Raw genomic sequence first — 21516 nt, 5'->3', positions numbered from 1 at the left:
CATTGTGGCCATCACAAAGTTTTGCTTCTGTTTGCTTAAATGGCAAAATATGCTTTACAATAGAATCTCCATCATTCATTCGTAACATGGCCAATTTCTTCCCCAACAGCAATTGACCTTCTTGGCAAAAGCAGCATGCAGGCTACTCCACATATCCTTGGCACTTTCATTGTCTCCTTGGCACTTTCTTTATTCTTCCTGTGTTCGGCCAAGGCAGTTGCTTCACTTGTAGGATTGCCGGAATTTTTACACGGAACTGTCAGTCATCAAATAATTCTCCTCTGAATTGAGAAATACCGTGAGTTTCTTTTTCGCAGTGGAAGCGTGCTGGGCCCACAATCTCTTATAATAGCAAAATGAAACACACCAAAAAATAATGAATTGAAAAGAAACAAAAATTAATGTATTCGAAGAAAATGTATTAGTTAGCCACGAAAGTCCGTCGTTGGCATAGGAAATGTTCCAGAGTCTTGTTTTCTTCCCCACTTGCAGCACCTTATCTTTAAAGTGTGTCCGTAGTGCTATGTGTCCCATAGTTGTTCTGAAAGCTTTAAGGATGAGAAATTTTGATTGGGATTGCGGCAATATGAAGATATGTAGCATTCATAAAACCCAAATCGACTTGAAGTACTCATCATAATGGGTAATATAGACTCCCGCATTCCGCATCCAACATTTTTGGACACTCCCTTTAGCTCTCTGCAACATGATGAAACAAAAGAGTGCTGGCAAAACGCTAGGTTTGGTTTGTGGACAACCAAACCAAGGTGCTATAATTTTCTTCACATAGAAATTCAATATTTTTTTATATCACGGCAAGTGATTGATAAAGAAGGCATACCCGAACATATTTTTAAGTGTATTAAATTGTTATACAATAGTATTAATTGTGTATTGACCGTGACATAATTATCAGGTAGTGTACCGTAAACAGCTGAGTACATTTTTTTTCCTAGCGAAGTGCATCGAGTTTTGGTTGTGTGTGTGCATTATAGTTAAGAACCATACACACACAAACAACGAAAAATGGCACGAACTAGTAACATCCCTGCAAACATTTTCTATCGCGCGAGTCACTAAAGGAAAACAATCTCAGGCGATATCATCTTTTACTCTAATTAGTGTCTCGGTACGTGAGAAAACGTGCCACTTGGCGATATATACCCATGAGTGATTAAATAGGGACTAAAAAAGTTTAAAATTCGATTATCAACTTCATTAATAAAAATAAATATTTTTTTCTAATGTTTTTGTTTTTTTTTTACCTGTCAGAGTAAATTTTTTTTAATTCTCTTTCTAATTTATTTCCTTTTTTTAAAACGAGACTAAAATTCGAAGATTTTATTTGCAATGATTCTCCCTGACCGGGATTTGAACAGCCAACCTTACGATTGTGAGGCTCTGAGCTACGCGCCTTTCTTTATGACAGAAGGTTTTGTAAACATACATACTCCTATGTGGGGGTTTTTTGAGTTGGCGTCCAAAACAACAAAAAAATCTATTTTTAAATTTGTAACAATAACAGTTGATTATGAAAAACTAATTAGCGAAACATGAATGATAGAATTCCGATAGTAATGTATTTTGTTATTTTAAATCACGAAATCTCTACAAACTATCATACAAAAGGACCTAAAAAGTGACTATTCTGGGAGGGAGTGAGAAAGTCACATCCAAATGTTTGGAGGGATACTCAAATCATATTTGCACTAATCACTGATTTTGTCAGGTAGTGCGCTCAAGATTTTGTTGTTGGGCAACTGCCACTACCTGTAAATTAATATATCTAGGTATTGACCAAGATTATATTGTGTCCCCTTGCGCACATATGTAACGCGAAAGAGTCAAGCTTCTATCACATACAGACACAAAGTAGCGTATGTCTGTAATATCTAGAAAATTAGAAGTGTGGTTTTATCTGTACATAAAATGTGATTTTTTTATTATAATTTTAAAGTAAAACTAATTTATTATGAAAAATTTTGCGTTGATAAAGTGTAATGCAGAAAAAGGCGAAGGCTAATAAATAGAATGAATAAATTCCAAAGGCAACAAATTGAGGACATTGCGAATGTAAACGTGGTATTTATACTTGGTTCAATTAAAAAGTAGCGTCATTATGACAACACCAAAACTCTACACCCAACGAAACTACATTGAGTGACAAATGCCGTAAATTGAAATGTCAATCTTCAAATATGTTTTATATTTATATTTTCAATATAATAACACTGTTTTGTTGCTTTAGTGTGGAATATCGAATTAAATAGAGCACATTTTTAAGATTTTAGAGAAGAATCTCAGCTGTGTTTCAAGCCTTTGATATTAAGATTTACTGCAAATTCAAAACAAAATTAAAAAAAAAATGTACTCAGCTGTTCGCATGATCTCACCTTATAAGTGCCTCCTGGTATTTATATATACATATCAGTAATATCATATGATATTCATATATTGATTATATTGATTTGGGCGCTGAGAATGGAAGATAACACATGTGGATCTGGATTTCGTGGTATTGTACGCAAAATGTCAAGATTGCAAGATTGGTATTTATTACGATTAATTTAAATATGTATGTATATAAATTGTATTGTTTATAATACTTTTTACCGACGGTATCGACACAAGAGAGGCTCAAAATGGAATCGACAATTTTTGTTTTTTTAGAACCCTGGGGTCATTAAGAAAAAATATAAATATTTGTAAGCAATTTATTTCATCATGCATTCGCAATTTAATCCAATGAAATAAATAGTTTATTATTTATGTGAAAAATATAATTTATGTGAAAAACAGTAAAAACGTTATTTGAATGCCACATTTCAAAATGCCGTTTTTCGGATTTAAAATTTTTTAAATATGCCTTTTATATAATTCTACCATGCAGTTCAAGGTGGATTCAAAAAGGTAGTCTCACGCGAACAGCTGTTAACAGCCGGCCAGAATTGACGGTATTAAGATGCCAGATTTTTGTTTGCATTCTCTTTGCTGTCATCTTCTTTCTCGCATATTCTCTGTTCATGTACGCACACGTACATACACACACGCACACACATTCCTTTGCTTATGTAGGCGAGATGCTGATTAGCTTGATGGAAAGATGGCGATTTTACCAAATGGTTTTTATGTTTTGGTACAAATGAGACAACCTTTAAAATAATTCAGCCATACATTCAGTTTATTAAGCAAGAAGTGAATAATAGTTACAATAAAAAAAAACTTTAATCACATAATAAAATTTTATTGTAAGTCCGATAATCTCTGAGCAAAATCCAATTGTCAAGTTTGAAATGGATGAAAAACAAATTCTTAAATTCAAATGCATGTTTTGTTTTTACCAGGACGGAATAATTGCATTGAAATTTTATGGCGCAAGGCAATCGATTCGTAATGGGTGACACCCAGGTAGCAATTTAGCAAATTAATATACCGTCTATGAATGAAAAATAATGTGCGGTTAATTTGTCTTATAACAATGCAGACGAAATAAAACCTTATTGGAGTATAGGCTGGTATCCAGATAAATTCTTTTACAGGAAGGAGCGTTGGCCAACAACAAAAAATCGAAGACACTATCTTGTAAAAGCAGTGTTTAGTGCAACTCTTATTTTCAGTTTGTTACTACCAAGATATGTACATATATTTATTCACAGGTAGTGTCAGTTGCCCAACAACAAAATATTGAGTACACTATCTGTCAAAATCAGTTATTACTGCAACTCTGATTTTATATAAGTTACTAGTTCGCGCCATTTTTGTTGTTTGTGTGTTATAGTTCTTAACTTATAATACGCACACATAATGGAAGTGTCGAGTTCCATGCATCCATGACGTATTCGGGAAGCTCATCAGATATAACGGGTACCGCAGAAATAAAATATGCGGGGCGAACCAACAAGTTACCACAAGCAGAGTGTCCCGCGTGCATGGATACGGATACGATCACGATGGGTTCGTGCAATAGGGTCGGCAGCGGATGAGCCAAAGGAAATGGCCAACGGTGGCGCTCGCATATTTTCAGAAGATTCACCATCAAGAAAGTCCGGCCATTTATACTAAAAAGAATCACGATTACTGAATCGTCAACAAGAAATAATGAAACTGACAACCCACCGATGACGATCTATTGATTCAAAACACGGTTTATGATTGAACCATGGAACGTCAAAACTCTCTCAGAAGCATCTACACTTTACATTAAGTCCAGTACGAGATGTCAAACAACAACCTAATCATTTTGTTTCTACCAAGATATATTCATTTACAGGTAGTGTCAGTTGCCCAACAACAAAATATGGAGTAAACTATCTGTCAAAATCAGTAATTAGTGCAACTCTGATTTTGTGTAAGATACTAGTTCGCGCCATTTATTGTTGTTTATGTGTTATAGTTCTTAACTATAATATGCACACACAACCAAAATTTGTTGACAGATGGAGACTTCGCGAGAAAAAATTGTACTCAGCTGTTTACGGTACACTACCTGGTAATTATGTCATGGTCACTACCCACTAAGCAATTTTTCCCGAATTTGGACAGAATCACTGCACAAGTTTCCGATTCTAATTCAGCACTGTCGAAGTTTATAAATGTGATTTTAATTAACTCCAGAGCAAATTTGCATTCTAGAACGTTTAATCATTGAATAAATATGTTGCGTTCTTCCTCTTCCAGTTTTGTGAATTGAAATTGAATGATGACACCATATGTTTTAATAAACAGCGATAACACTAGCCGCTTAGCTAATCGGGGATAGAATTTTTCTCCATACAAACTAAGCGAAAAAATTCGCTTAACGGTTAACATGCCAAGTAGAACATTCCCTCATTACTTACCAACATTTTTCATTTCATTTAATTTTTGTAGTGTTTCAAAAAGTCAAGCCTGGTAATATATTTGTTTTTCATAGTTGAAACACGGTTACTTTTTTGAAACACTGCATAAATCTCAATAAAAACATATTACTTTTAAGAAGATTTTTTCATAAGTAGTGAGCGAATTTCCTTCCAAGTGAAATTGGCAAATTTTTTGTAATGGCAAGCATTTTTTTATTTGGTTATTTTTGTCACAATTCATGTTATTTTTATACCCACCACCGAAGGATGGGTGTATATTCATTTTGTCATTCCGTTTGCGATACATCGAAATATCTATTTCCGACCCTATAAAGTATATATATATATTCTTGATCAGCGTAAAAATCTGAGACGATCTAGACATGTCCGTCCGTCTGTTGAAATCACGCTACAGTCTTTAAAAATACAGATATTGAGCTGAAATTTTGCACAGATTTTCTTTTTGTCCATAAGCAGGTCAAGTTCGAAGATGGGCTATATCGGACCATATCTTGATAAAGCCCCCATATAGACCGATCGGCCGATTTAGGGTCTTAGGCCCATAAAAGCCACATTTAATATCCGATTTTGCTGAAATTTGGGACAGTTAGTTGTGTTAGGCCCTTCGACATCCTTCGTCAATTTGCCCCAGATCGGTCCAGATTTGGATATAGCTGCCATAAAGACCGATCCTCAGATTTAGGGTCTTAGACCCATAAAAGCCACATTTATTATCCGATTTTGATGAATCGGTTCAGATTTGGAAATAGCTGCCATATAGACCGTTCTCTCGATTTAGGGGTTTGGACCAATAAAAGGCGCATTTATTGTCCGATGTCGCCGAAATTTGGGACAGTTAGTTAAGTTAAGCCCCTTGACATACTTGTGCAATATGGCACAGATCGGTCCAGATTTGGATATAGCTGCCATATAGACCGATCACTCGGTTTAAGGTTTTGGGTCCTTAAAAGGCGCATTAATTGTCCGATTTCGCCGAAATTTGAGACAGTGCGTCGTGTTAGGCTCTTCGACGTTCTTCTTTAATTTGGCCCAGATCAGTCCAGATTTGAATATAGCTGCCATGCAGACCGATATCTCGATTTAAAGTCTTCTCCCCATAAAAGGCGCATTTTTAATCCGATGTCACTGAAATTTGACACAGTGACTTATGTTAGGCTTTTCAACATCCGTGTCGTATATGGTTCATAACGGTTTATTTTTAGATAGAGCAACTAAAAAGACCAATATTTTGTTATACACAATTGAACGATGACTTGTACTTATTAGTACATAGCATTTGTGATCTCAACAATGAAATGGACAAAGTTGTAAGGACCGATTTGAGAGCCACTTTGGAGTAATGCGAAAGGCAGATTGTAAGCCCGACACAACACATAAATGACGACCCATGTGCATGCAGCGATATACTTTTCCATCTTAATCGCAGTATGGCCCTCTGGCGAAATTTTCGCCAGAGGGCCATACTGACATTGACATCTCCTAAAAGCTCTATCACACTATATGTTCTTGTCTTATGTCACTTTTTATGTATCATTGTATTATATTCATTCGTATAACACAGTAGCAAAATTTGACGTCATTAGACAAGAACACGTAGTGTGATGGCACCTTAAACAAACTTTTCGTTACCGTTACCGTACCGTTACGAAAATTTCGTTTGCAGGTACGCAGCTCAAATGAAATTTTCTTTACGTGACAGGGTGACATAATAGGCATTTGCGTAGAAATTGCGATTTCTTGCAGCTACGAATCAAAATTTAACTCCATGCAATAAGAAATCACGTTATTTGCAAATGAAAACGATTGACTACAACACATATATACTTTATTAGCCATGATTACAATTCGGCCAAAATTATAAATCGATGTTTGTCGCCATCATGTATTCTACACAACTATTTCTCAGTGGCGACAAAAATGTCTTGACCGCAACCGAAAATGTCGCTAGAGGTGCATACTCAGCCTTAGGGTTGGTACTCTATTCGGTTTTTCACGTGAACAACGGTCAATATCCACATAAAAAACGTTAAAGTTGAAAACATGTGAAATAAATAAATGCCTTTTTTAAGCTAATAGTAAGCTATCAAAGGAGCACTTTAAAACAATGAATCCTGGTGCATTAAGATTGTAAAGTTGAGCTAGTGCAAAAAATGTCATGCAACAAATTCTGATATTTTGTTCGCAACAATTCTGAAAGCTGAACAGAATACTCTGCTTCAACTCAAAAAAAAAATGAACGCCACAATAAAAATTCCAAAAATTATTAACAGATAAACGTATATTGATGATCGACGTATCATTTTCCATTGAAGATGAGAACCAAACAGAAGCGCTCGCTGGCGAACTACATCTTAGCGGATGCCCAGTAGTTTCTCTTATCATCAAATTTAGCCTTAGCCTTAACGGAAAAAATCATATATTCGAATGTCAGCAACGAAGATCACAACACGTCTTATCAAAATGCCAGGAATCTTCTTTTCGATTAATCTTTTGAAGCAAATTCAACTCAAACGTTTTTTGAATGAACACGAACGGAATGTAAGAGGTGACGTCTAATGCAAGCATCTACCAAGCTATCAAAATTGCGATAATAACTGCACGCAAAAAAATAATTACATTACTCATACACGAAATTTGTGACAATACATTTCTTTATTATACCATAATGGATGACAGTATGACATACATAAATGTTTTTTTCTCTTGGAAAAACATGTACATAATTGGTGTTTTAATTTATTGAGTTATTAATATAAATGTCCATTTTTTATAAAAAAAAAGCAAGATAAGGAAATTTTATTTTTATTTTGGAACGCATTGAATGATAACCTTTTACTCACATAATGCACATTTTAATAAGTAGTTCAAACATATTAAGGGTTTCTTTGGAAACTATTTGGTTTTAATGTGACACAATAAAACTAAAAGCATCCGTTTGTTGCCTCCATTTCTGACTTGCTGTTAAGAAATGTCCAAAAGCTTGTTTGTCGTTTGAAGAATTTGCAAAGACTAAAATATTTTATTGAGAAAAAATGTATACCAAGAAAAATATTTTAGGATAAAACAAACTATTTCAATATAAAAAAGTAGATGGTTAGGTTAGGTTTAAGTGGCAGTCTGCCATCAGACTCACTTAGACGTTTTCGTCCATTGTGATACCACAGGAACATAAGAAGGAAGATGCCTTCTAGTTCCTACCGTTGAACCATCCAGATAGCTTTAAAAAGCCCAATAACTTGCGTTTTTGCACTTCCGCTTTATCAGACAGGTTCTCAAAGAAATGAGAACCTAATGTGGAACTCCTTCTGGCTGCTAGTGCGGGACACACACACATGACTGATGACTGAGACGTCTGTTCTAGCCAATGACAGCAAAGTGGTAGACCTCTTCAAGTCCAGATGAGGCCACATAGTTTTGGAATGCTCACAGCCCACTCTTTGTGACCATCTTTCATTCGTTGCCCTTCGGGCCTGGTCGTGAAAACTCAGCTACATGTCGCTAGAGGCATACCCACAGATTCCCAGTGTCCCTAAAGTGTGTAAGGTAGTTCCTAGTCTCGCAAGCTCGTCCGCTTTACAATTCCCTGGGATATGTCTGTGGTCCGGCACCCAGAACAGGTGAATTTTGAACTGTTCAGCCATCTCGTTGAGAGATCTGCGACAGTCGAGGGCGGTTTTCGTTTTCAGAAATACGTTCTTCAGGGATTTAAGGCTGCTTCTCTGTATGAGAAGATATTAATGCTATTCCACCACTTCCTTAATTGCAAGGAACTCCGCTTGATACTCATTGCCGTGGGCGGGTAACCTTTTCGATATGACCAGTTCTAGATCCTTTAAAGTCCACCTGGTCGTTTAGTATTTATAACTTCTGTTACCAGGAATATCGTAGTTCCAATCTGATCTTTCAGAAATAGTGGTACAGTACTTTTTATCAAAATGCGGCTCAGGTAGGGTGTAATCCACACTGTTTGGAACATGGGATATTGTATCAAGGATAACACAGTGTCCGTAGCCGCCACATGACCAACGAGAAAGCTCGATTAACCTCACGGCAGTGGTCGCTGCAATTTGTCTACCCACAATGTCCAGAGGCATAAGATGTAGCATTAAATTCAGTGTATCAGATGGTGTTGTCCTCAGTGCGGCTGTGATGCACAAACAAGTCATCCATTTGGATCCGGTTAACTATTGTATATATATTTTGGAGTTGTCAGACCTATTATGCTATATGGTGTTGTGGTCTGGTGGACGGCGTTTCAAAAGTCCACCTACTACTCAATACTTAAACGGATCCAAACGATGGCTTGTTTGTGCACTTATGTGTGTAATGTGAATGTAAGATAGAGATAGTAAGATTTCACGTAATTATGTTTTTTAAAAAATTGATATTTTGTTAAAGTCTTTTGCAACAATTCCGAAAGCTGAACAGAATACTCTGCTAAATCAGAACTGATTTCTATTAAATTTACCTGTAATCGTAAGAAAATCCTTTTTCTAAATTTGAGTGCTGTCCGATACAAGTATAAGCTCAATGCCACAGAGCGACACCACTTAGTAGAGAAGTTTACACGTCTGAGTGCCTAAGGTAAATACCTCACAAATGTCACCAGCACTAGGAGGAAACCACTGCGGAACATGCCAGGCCAGGCCAGGCGTTCAGCGTCAAAGACGGAGATGCTAAACTCAGAGCTGAGGTGGCCCCAATAAGCCCAGAAGTCTAAAGGTATATCTACATGATATAGATCCATTGCACCTGAAGATCCATTGCACCTAAAGAAATTGACCTCTGGCTCAATTACGATGCGGCAGATGCAGCGGCCTCAACTCCTACAGAGCAAGGATCGATGCCAACGTGCAGGATGTGGATCGGATTGTGTCTGGGACCACACGACACACGTTATATGTTTAATTCCCCAACCAGACTCACTCGTCTCAGAGCCCGATCCCTTTGAGCACACCTCACCTGAGTGGCAGAGTTCTTGGATTTGGATATTCAACAGAACCAAGCAAACGAAAGATAGAGCTCAACACACTGCTATTACAACAACAACTTAAATTGACTCAAACGCAGTGTAAACGGTCTAAATTTGTTTTTGGCTTTAGTTAATACATTTTTACTCCTGCACTTATGTGGGTTTATGATGCTAATTTTATTCTTTTAACGATTGAAGATGAAATTTTAAGTTCGCCACCTACACCGACATTTATTTAGGATTTGCATTTATCAAAATTCTAAATGGCAAAAAGGTGCTCCTGTTTGCTCATTATACAAAGAAAATTTATCAAAACTGAGTTGTCTCGAAGATACTACTAAGTTAAATCAACTTAAAGTCTATGTTAATCAAAGTTCAATGTAGATCGGGAGAAGGCAGACGCATTGCGATTTCAGTATTCAATTAAAATCTCACTAGGACGTCAAACTCTTTGTTTCTATTTCAACATTTGTTAGAATTTTGAATTTTTACGATAAGCCTACACAGAAAAAAATTTGAATTTTTGGCATTTTTTCAAAAGTATTATTGAATCAATTACCAGCCAAAATCATTATTGAAAATTGTGTAATTTTTATTAAAAAATTAATCGACACACTCATTTTTTATACGAATCTAAAAAATTATTCAATAGGAGATGTGATTGAAAAAATATAATCTTCATATAAAAAAAAAATATATATTTTCATTCATTATTTTGATTACCCTATACGCCTTCTTTTATAATTTCTGTGATTTATTTTAGTACTCTACATCGTAAATCACTATTAATCGGACTGCATGTTTTCGATAACTATCCAAGAAAATTTTGCACTGGATAGTAATAAAAAAGAGCTGTAAAATTAGATGTTAATATGGTGCTTAAGAAAAATCAATTAAAGGCTATATTGTCCCCTTCGTTATAAATGGCAGGGGATTTCATAGACCGATACGTCAAACATTTCGACAAATCTATGGTAGCCGGTTCTACGTACCGAATTAACCCGATGGATTCCTTCATCAGCCAGGGGCTGCTGCCTCAGTGTACAACTCACTGCTCTGACAATAAGGGTGCCCTCGGACCTTTGCCTAAACAACTCACCTCAGGTTAATGTTATAGGAGGAGAAAAACATCTTTGTACCACACATTATAAAATTAATTGAAATTTTCAAAAAGTTTCAATCACTTTTTTAATTGGATCAATTAAAAATTTCGAAAAACAATTCAATCATCTTAATAATTGAAAACTTCAAAAAATGTCTATTATTTTTTTTTTTATTTTGGATCAATTAAAAAATTAATTGAACATTTAAATCATTTCAATAATTTCTTTATTGTGTGAAAATGTTTTCAATTATTTGTTCGAAAACGGTTACAATTAAAAAATTAATCAGATCAATTAGTTTCGTGATTGAAACTATTTTTTTTTTTCTGTGAAGAACTGACTTCGACTTTTATAAAAAAAATGGTGACGAAGAAAATTCGAACACATTTCGCAGGAGTGGTACAGTGTTCTATGAGCAAAATAGTAGTAATATGTCGCCACGCCATTACAAATTTCGCTTCAATTAATTGCTCACGACTTGTGTTTGTGTTACCTCTTCCAACGGATTTCAGCACATTTCGCGACAAAGGGAACTAATTTACTGATGCTCTCGCTACGATTCGAACCCAGGCGTAAAGCGCTAGAGGGGGAATTGCTAACATCTACGGTGGGTTGGCCTCCCTGTTGCTGCACGTGCCAATATAAAAACTACTTGAATCTCATAATACTTTGACATTGGTTGTGTCGTTGAATATTTTGTTGTTGGGCAAGTGACTTTACCTTCTTGATTTTACTATGGGCAGTGTAAGCTAATAACAATCATGACATAATTACCAGGGGGTGTACCGTAAACAGCTGAATAAAATTTTTTCTCGCGAAGTGCACTATCTGTCAATCACTGTCATCACTGATTTTGACGGATAGCGCACTCTATATTTTGTTGTTGGGCAACTGCCATTACCTGTAAATGAATATATCTTGATAATAATTTTTCTAAATGTCAAATGGTTGCAAACAAGAGATTGTTTTTTAGTTTTCAGTTTAAAATGAGGTTAAATGTTATCTAAAAGCTGCAAAAACCTCAATTCGCATTTCTTGAGTAATGTGTTAAATAAAATTAAATATGATTTCGCAACCCCTTATTGAGAAAAGAGTAGTGGTGGCAAACTATAGATATTTACTCCATTCGATAGTTTCGATATTTTTTCTTCTTAACAATTAATACCATCGACACATTTGTTAAATATATTATAAATATGTATATTTTCAAAGAAAACGGGTAAAAACGAGTAAATCCGACCAAGCCATGCTTTGAATACCCTCCACATACATGGTTACCTGCAAAAGAGCCAATCAGCTACACCCGAGCTGTATTTGAGGGATTGATTGACCCGTCTTCGATGAAGGTGATATTAAAAGCGCTTTACAAATTTTTTGTCTGAAAACAATTGCACCTTTTTGGGTGTTATAAGACTTCTTGGAATTTTCCACAGTTGAGACCATGAGACATATTAGCTCAGTTAACATGATGATTATTATTAAGAAAGTTAATTTTACTTAATTTTGAAGACTATTTAACTCTACCGATACTATCGATAGTATTAAAAACGATCAATATTGATGCGAAAATTAAATTAACAATACTATCGATAGTAGCATCGATAGTTTGCCAGCTCTAGTACAGAAGTTTTTTGTTGTTGGCCCACCGAGACAACCTTCGAGCGATGAACCGTTATGTGTACATCGCAACATATGTTAATAAAAAAAATGCAATGTGTCTTATCAATCGGTGGTCAAATTAAAACAATACACTCAAAAAAATTAATAAGTTTTGTTTAACACAAAATGGAGTGTTGAGAAGGACAAATGGTGATTGTTATCGACGATATGTCCGTCGGTGGAATTCTATCTTATTCAATATTTTACTTAATTGATTTTGAGATAAACACATTTCAAATTTTGAAAATGTATTGATCATCCTAGTTGAAGAGCCCAGGAAATAGAGCTGGCAAACTAACGATAATCGCAACATTCGATAGTTTTAATAATAAAAATCGATACTATCGTTAATTTCTCATCACCTATATTTCAAACGAAAATAAGAAGTTATAATCAGGGAATCGATTTATATAGAAGCAACATCAATGCACAGACCAAATAAAACCGAGTTTTATTAACCTTGGAAGTCATGCCAGAAATCATTGTACAAAAAGTTAGTCTAATCAGATGATTTTGTTCAAACACTACAAAAAGCTGATAACACTTTAATTAAAATTGTTGCATGAATAAAGCGCAGTATGCACCTCTGGCGAAATTTTCATTTCCATAAGAAATGCATTGACATGTCCTTAACGAAATTTTCGTTTGCAGGTACGCAGCTCAAATGAAATTTTCTTTGCATAACAGGGTGACATAATAGGCATTGCCCAAAAAGTAATTGCAGATTTTTTAAAAGAAAGTAAATGCATTATTAATAAAACTTAGAATGAACTTTAATCAAATATACTTTTTTTACACTTTTTTCTAAAGCAAGCTAAAAGTAACAGCTGATAACTGACAGAAGAAAGAATGCAATTACAGAGTTACAAGCTGTGAAAAAATTTGTCAACGCCGACTATATGAAAAATCCGCAATTACTTTTTAGGCAACCCAATAGTTTTTAACTATAATACACACACACAACCAAAACTCGTTGACAGATATTGCACTTCGCTCTCAGCTGTTTATGGTACACTACCTGGTAATTATGTCATGGCTACAACCAAGATATATTCATTTACAGGTAGTGGCAGTTGCCCAAAAACAAAATATTGAGTGCACCATCTGTTAAAATCAGTGATTATTGCAACTCTGGTTTTGTGTGTGTTACTAGTTAACGCAATTTCTCGTTGTTTGTGTGTATAATGGTTTATAAGTATAATACACACGACAAAAACTTCTTGACAGACAGTGAGAGATAAAAGTTTACTCAGCTGTTTACTATACACTACCTGGTACTTATGTCTACAACTGCAAATTTTGCTAAAGGTGCATACTAAGCTTTATGAGGGAGTATCCTACTGAATAAAATTAGCAAGGTGTAATGAGCTAAACTGTTGTTCCGCCTGTAAGAGTAGTGCGAAAAATTCACTCATCATTGCTTGTTCGCAGTTTCAAACCGGTAGGGTTTACTGAGATATGTCAAGCCACAATAAAAAGGGCATTTCAAAACAGCTTCGGGGATTGAAAAAAATACGCTCGTACAAGCGTATCTATATATATATATGAAAGAGTAGCGTGACTGACTGACTGATCGTAGGCCGGCTAAAGCTAGAATCATGAAATTTTGCACGAATATTGGTCTTTCGTCATAGGCACAGGATAAGGCAGGATTTGGTGATATTCCTACGTTTAGGTACTAACAAGTTTCAAAAGTACCAAATGGTACATATTTGCCCAGCGCTAACAGAAAGGGCAAGAATTATATTCTTGGGCTCAAATTAAAGAGAGAAATATGACTTAAAAGGCATCTGGTGGAAAACGATGAGGGTAAAAAATAATAAGGGAAAATAGTACTGGTAACCGGAGAAAACGTTCGTTTAGTACCAAAATTGGTGCCATTTGATACTTTCTTTACAGATGGGGCTAGAGGTCTGAAATTTGGCAAGTACAACTAGGATATATAAGATGGATGAATAGATGATCTTATCACAATTGTACTTTTTGGTAGTAAAATTGGTACCACTTAGTACATTCTTTACAGATGGAGCCAGAGATCTTAAATTTTGCATGCAGAAACAATTAGGAAACTATGATTTTTTTACAATTCGTACATTTAGGTACCAATATTAGTTTCATTTGGTACATTCTGTGCAGATTGAGCTAGAGGTCTGAAATTTGGCATTTAAGTAGAACGTAGTAATACATGGTGGACGACTTAATGATTTTTTTCACAATTCGAACATTTTGGGATCAAAATTGGTACTATTTGGTACTAACTTTATTGATGGAGCTAGAAGTCCGAAACTTGGCAAGCATTGTACAGGTACAACTACATTCATAGAAAAAAGTTTGCTGAAAATAGCAAACACTGTCTGTTGAATATTAGTATTTCATTTTGCCATTATTGTAGCAGTAGTTCTGCTATTACTGCCGAAAAAGTCTGTTGTTTGCTAAAAATTACTGCTGCTTCATTATGAAGGGAATGTTAGAAGAAACAATAGAACACATATGTAAATGTGTGTATCAGTGGATGTTTATAATCACCATTGAATGTATACTTTCCATAACCATTTTTCTTTAAATTTAGATACAAAAGGCCTTACCAGTCATATGGACATTAGCAATAACGAAAAATGCGACTAGATTAGCCACATTTCGAATTGTATACCAATGGATGGATCAGGTACAGTATTTACAATATTAATCCACAAATTAAAATCATCTCTTCTAACAAAATTTCTAAAAAATATTAAAAAATTTCTAAAATAATCAAATCAAGTAAGTGGCAACCATAAAAAGTAGCATACATTTTTTTCAGCAGATTTTGTTAGTTGAAATAGCAGTAAGAAATGTTTGCTAATACAGCGGCCCTATGTTTGTTGAAACAGTATTAATGTCTGCTTTCCCATTTTCAGCAGATAAAGACTGCTGTTTTAGCAAACATTTTTGCTGTTTTTAATAACAAATAGGGTTGAGTGTAGGAAATATATGATGGGTGACTATGATTTTTTTTTTTTTAAGTTGTACATATTAGTACCACTTGATACTTTCTGTGAAGATTGAGCTAGAGGTCCGAAATTTACTATTTGGAACTTTCTTTATAGATGGAGCTAGAGGTCCGAAATTTGGCATGTAGGTACAACTAAGAAATAACTGATGTTTGACTATATGATATATTCAAACATTTTGGTGCCAAAATCGGTACCATTTCGTACATGCTGTTCAGATGGAGCTTGACGTATGAAATTCGGCATATAGGTACCACTAGGAATTATATGAGGGGTGACAAAATTATCTGTTCAAAGTTCGTACTTTTTTGTACCAATTGGCACTTCTTTACAGATGGAACTAGACGTCTGAAATTTTGCATGTATGTACCAAAGGGCAACACATAATGGGTGACTAAATGAACCACTCAAAATACGTACATTTTGGTACCAAAAATGCAAAATAGTACGAAATTGCTTATCTTCGCCTACAGCCAATGGGGACTGCTAAAATTAAGCAATTTGACCAACATTATCGGGACGTTGAGGAGCCCAACGCAACACGCTATACACTGCTGCTGGTTCCGATCATCGGCCAGCAGCCAAACTGCAATTCGAATAAGCCGGTGTGAGCGTGAAACTAACTCTCCACTCGGTATTTGCACTGCACTCACACTTTGAATCGCAGAGCATGGGCAGACCAAATATAGAGTGGGAGCAATGATACAATTGGGTGGCTGTGCGGTGCGCCATTAACTTATACTCCGTTATAGCCCATCTTCGAACTTAATCTGCCTGCCTATGGACAAAAAAGAATCTGTGCAAAGTTTCGGCTCAATATCTCTATTTTTAACGACTGTAGCGTAAGTTCAGCAGACAGATGGACGGACATGGATAGATCGTCTTAGATTTTTACGATGATCAAGAATCTATATACTTTATAGGGTCGGAAATGAATATTTTGATGTGTTGCAAACGGAATGACAAAATGAATAAACCCACCGTCCTTCGGTCTGTCTGTCGGAAGCACGCTAACTTGCGGTATAAATCGGTTATTCTTTCAAAAACACGTTTAGGTCAATTAAACTGAAATTAAATTAAATTATTGATATTTTCTCCATAAGTAAGCCATATTTTACTTCAGTCGATTAATTGTGGATACACAATGAAATGTATTACATTTGAATATTTTGTCTTTTTATTGAAAACAAAAAACTAATTGTTATTACAAGCGGAGAGGTTCTTAATGGTACAACTATATGGATCTCCCTGGTTAACAAAATATATTTAGTTTATACATTGTTGCGTCGGCGCACAACTTTTTCAACAGCGATTGCCTTTTGTTAAACGAAGTATACGGGTTCAACCTACGTTTACAGGAAGTTGACATATCAGCAAAGGGACACAATTGTCGGCGCCGTGTCTGTAAAGTGTATGAGGAAAATATTTCTATATTGAAATAAGTCGTAATGGATACCAACCTTAGCATTTCGGGTATTATACCTTGAAGTATTGCACATGAAAGAGTGCTGTTCGGTAGATGTGTTTCTGGCAATTGGTTTTAGGAAGCCAAATTTTTATATGGATAATTCAATATTCCTACACAATATCTCACACATAAATATCTCATTTTAATTTTACTGTGTTCTCCATCTCCGGGCACGTTTCGAATGTATTCAACTCTTCCATTTATATTTTCCTATTGTGGATTTTTCTGTATTGCATTCTTCAATCGACACAATAAATTTACATTTTTTAAAAATTATAAAATTGTTCACCTTTTCCACCCATTAAATATTTTCAGCCAATTTTTTTTCTTTAATCACGTGTTTTCTTGGATTACATCAGGGACGCATAAAATGAAATATGATTGTGTGGAAGAGAAGTAAGAAATTTTGTATTTGCATTTAGTGGTGTCTGCGTATATATATTTGGCTCACCTGCACTTCTGTCCAGATTACATCTGTGTGAAAGAGAACACTATAGTATCTTGTTTATTTTAGAAACGGATACATACCGTTTATGCTATTTAATAACAATTTTAATGCGTTCAATTAACAATTTGTTACACTTACGTCTATTTTTGACAATCACATGTAATGATCCAATGCAAAATAGAATTTCAATGTTAAAAATTATCAAAGTAATTAATAACTTTTTCAAAAATGTTATAGTTGATAGGTAAAATTTAAATCAATATTTTTTCTGTGTACGTATGATAACGTTCTACGTCATACGAAACCTTGGCTACTCGTTTTTGACATAACATTTTTTGTGCAAATGTTAGCCTATTTTCTTTTTGCATTCATTCTTCGTTTACATTTTCCCTAAGGGTTGGTACCAAGATATATTCATTTACAGGTAGTGGCAGTTGGCCAACAACAAAATATTAATCAGTAATTAATGCAACTCTGATTTTGGTGTATGAAACTGGTTCGCGCCATTTGTCGTTTTTTTTGTGTGTGTGTGTGGTTCTTTACTATAATACACACATACACAACCAAAACTTGTTGACAGATAGTGCTCTTCACGAGAAAAGATGGTTATTATTTCATGGCTGGAACTCCACTCGGCTTTTCACATGAACAACTGTCAAATTCCATATAAAACAAGTAAGGAAAGGCAAAAGTCGGGCGGTGCCGTCTATATATCTGAATTTGATTGGAGGTTTTAAAATGGGTTCTAAAATAATCCTATCTAATTTCGAGCAAATGTGTTCAAAATTGTAACGGCTCTATGGAAGCTAAATGTAAACGTAATCCGATTATGATAATAATTAAACAAAAATGTCAACATTCATAAGAGAATAATATGTGTCACTTTTCGTGCCAAATGGATGGCAAATGACCACATTATTACAAAATATGATTGCAGTGGCTCCAGTAAATATATATATATACAATATATATATATATATATATATATATATATATATATATATATATATATATATATATATATAAGAGCTACAACTAAATTTGAACCGATTTCTATGAAATTCGTCTGTAATGTCGAGAGTCAGAAACAAATCGTTTCATTCAAATTTTGAGTGAATCGGTTAACAAACGACCACATTTTTGCCTTAGCCCAAATCGGACTAACATATGTAAGAGAGCTACATTTAAATGTAAACCAATTCCGATTCCAAACTTCTTAGATATTGTGGCAGTCGTAGGGGAAGCGTAATGCAAAATTCTGGGAAGATTGGTCAACAAATGATTTTATTTACCAAAATTTTATTAACATGTAAAAGCCGAATGATTGCTGATGCTGACGCCTTCCAACAAATACTTCACACAAAGGTTGGAAATGTCTCAAATTTTGTTTTGTCAATTTCTTTCAACAGTTTAGCATGCGGATGGTAAACACGGAAAGTGGCCATTTTTAAAATTTTGCAATAAATCAAAAAATTTTGGTATAACCAATGATAGAAATCTTTAGAGCAACATACAAATGGCTGCCAGGTACAAAAAAAACACAACAAGAATTTCTAGGCCACATACATTGTTTCGTAACTAGGCATGCAAGGTCCTCAAAATAGGAAGTCGGGAAAGTCAATATAATACTTCGAGATTAGTGGGGATTCTAAAAAAAAAAACCAAAACCAAAGTCAAAATGCAGTTTTCATAAACAAAAAAAGGAAGAGCACGTGAAGTTCGGCCTGGGCGAATTTTATATTCCATGGATCGCATTTGTCAAGTTCTTTGAAAGAGTTTAAAACATTTTTACGAGAAAAAAAGAATATTTTTATTAAGTTTTTCGTTTATTGTAACTATGTAACGTTTCACTTCAACATATCAAACGATAGCCATAAATGTACCATTATTGAATGTAACTATGTATGTTTATTGTAAACCCTTTAGCAACTTCGCCTACGTTAAAAGAACTTTCTTCTGTTGTAAAGCCAAAAACTCTTTGATTGCAAAAATGTTTCGCGACAATTTTTAAAGTTTCGTCTTAGGAACAAAAATGCTGGTATTTCCAATGCTAAAATCATTAGAGCAACAGACACATGACTGCCAGGTACAAGAAAATAGGCTAGAATTTCCAAGGCATTTACATTGTTTGGTAATATTTGCGCGATAAATAATTGTCCATCTCAAAGTATGTATTTGAATATGCGAAAACAACAACTCCCATATGTAATTTTTGTTTTATTTATAGCATAACGAGACTAAAACAGATCATAATACAAAACCATAATGGATATGTGCAAAAATGGAAGGCTTTTAATATAATTATATATGACATTGTGTTGTGAAATAGTCAACTGAGATCTGCATATAATTGGGAAAAATTTGAGTTTGAATTATGTTTTAACATTAAATTGATCTTGGCATCCTTTTCGATAAACACATTCTATTTAAAAGAAAATAATATAAATATTTATAAACATGAAGTTAAATTCATTTATTAATAAAGAAAAATAGTTGAAATCCCGAATAACATATTCTATATATCATTAACGAAAGGTATTGTCAGGAAAGAAAAACTTTATATTTGTCACTAATTCTTGCAAGAATTTATCGCAAAAAAACATGTTCTTTTATCGTAAACAAAGTCCAACGTTTTCCACAAAAGAAGTTTACTTGGCGAACATTTCTTTTATGTGAAACTTTTTTTGCGTGTTAGAGGCTAGAAATCGCCGCTCGCAAAATGAATTAGACCTGCGTTTCTATTCACAACTAGCAACATCAGAGTTCCGCTTTATAAACGTGCTTTGCACCTGTCAAAAATCTTACTAGCTGCTGGGCTACTCAAAAATTGTTCACCACACTAAACGTCAACCGGCACACAGCCCAAATGGAGCTCCGAACTTTGTGGTACCCTTAAGAAAAAAAGACCTCCTAACAAGAATTTTTGGCATATAATTCGAGAAACCTTGTTGTTTACTGACCAGAGTATTTTGTTGAGCAAAATTAGTGATCTATGACAGTAATTGTTCTTGTAACACTGAGATTTTTCCAGAAATCTTCTTTTAATATTATGTCCATTAAAAGGCTGCACAAGCCGAATTGAACCAATGTTTGATTGCTGTCACAGCATGCCATTGTCCTGTTAAAAGCAGACACAGGCTACCACAGCTGCATACGACACTCACAAATGCATGAACAGGCGCCTAAGAGCGGCATGGCGTGAAATAACAGCGACAATTAGGTGATAATTATCTCACGTATATCGGCATGCTGTGAAGCGTGTTTTGTTGGCATACGCGAGTGAAATGCACAATCGAATCTCTTAAGTCATTAGCATCAAAAAAGCATTTAATTTTTCACACATTTTTCATTTACAATTTTTGTATATATGGTGGTTGACAGCTGTACAGCTGGAAAGCCGAATAGGGTACTAACCCTAACAGGTAAACAATTTCCTTTGGGTTTTTTTCTTTTCTCATAATAACACAATATGTTGCGTTGATAAGTGCATATTATAGCAATCCATTTGTTTTCGACAGATAGCATTAATAAAGAAAAATGTGACATTTGCAGGTCTCTAATGTCCATATATATTAGCCTTGCAAACTTTGCTGAATTTATGTTAATAACATGTTAAAAATTTATGCTTAAAGTATGATCATTTGAAAGATTTCCTTTATAAACAGCTCTCGCACGTTTCGTGTTTTGTTTCATTGTCAAACATCTTTAGATTGGTCTATAATTTGACCATGAATCGTCTAACAAGGGAACAATGCGTGCTCTGTTAAGAAAGTTCATCTTCTTCTTCAGCGACGAAGCTCATTTTTGGCTTGATGGGTATGTAAATAAGCAGAATTGTGATTTTGGAATAAAGATCAGCCAGAAGCATTGCAAGAGCTACCAATGCAGCCAGAAAATGTCACTGTTTGGTGCGGTTTATGGGCTGGTGACATCATTGGACCGTACTTCTTCAAAGATGATGCGAATCGTAACGTAACTGTGAATGGTAAGCGCTATAGTGAGATGATATCCAAAATT

At 34.8% G+C, this 21516-nt stretch overlaps 1 protein-coding gene across 1 annotated transcript in view; it reads right to left on the bottom strand.

Annotated features, from left to right (window-relative positions):
• The window catches only part of LOC106087907 (uncharacterized), a 42708-nt gene that overhangs the window by 9404 nt on the left and 11788 nt on the right, over positions 1-21516 (bottom strand). The gene's annotated exons all lie outside the window — the stretch shown is intronic.

Source organism: Stomoxys calcitrans, chromosome 2, assembly GCF_963082655.1.
Source record: "Stomoxys calcitrans chromosome 2, idStoCalc2.1, whole genome shotgun sequence".
Lineage (NCBI taxonomy): Eukaryota > Metazoa > Arthropoda > Insecta > Diptera > Muscidae > Stomoxys > Stomoxys calcitrans.
Note: the sequence above shows the minus strand (reverse complement) of the source record. Positions and strands in the feature narration are given on the sequence as shown.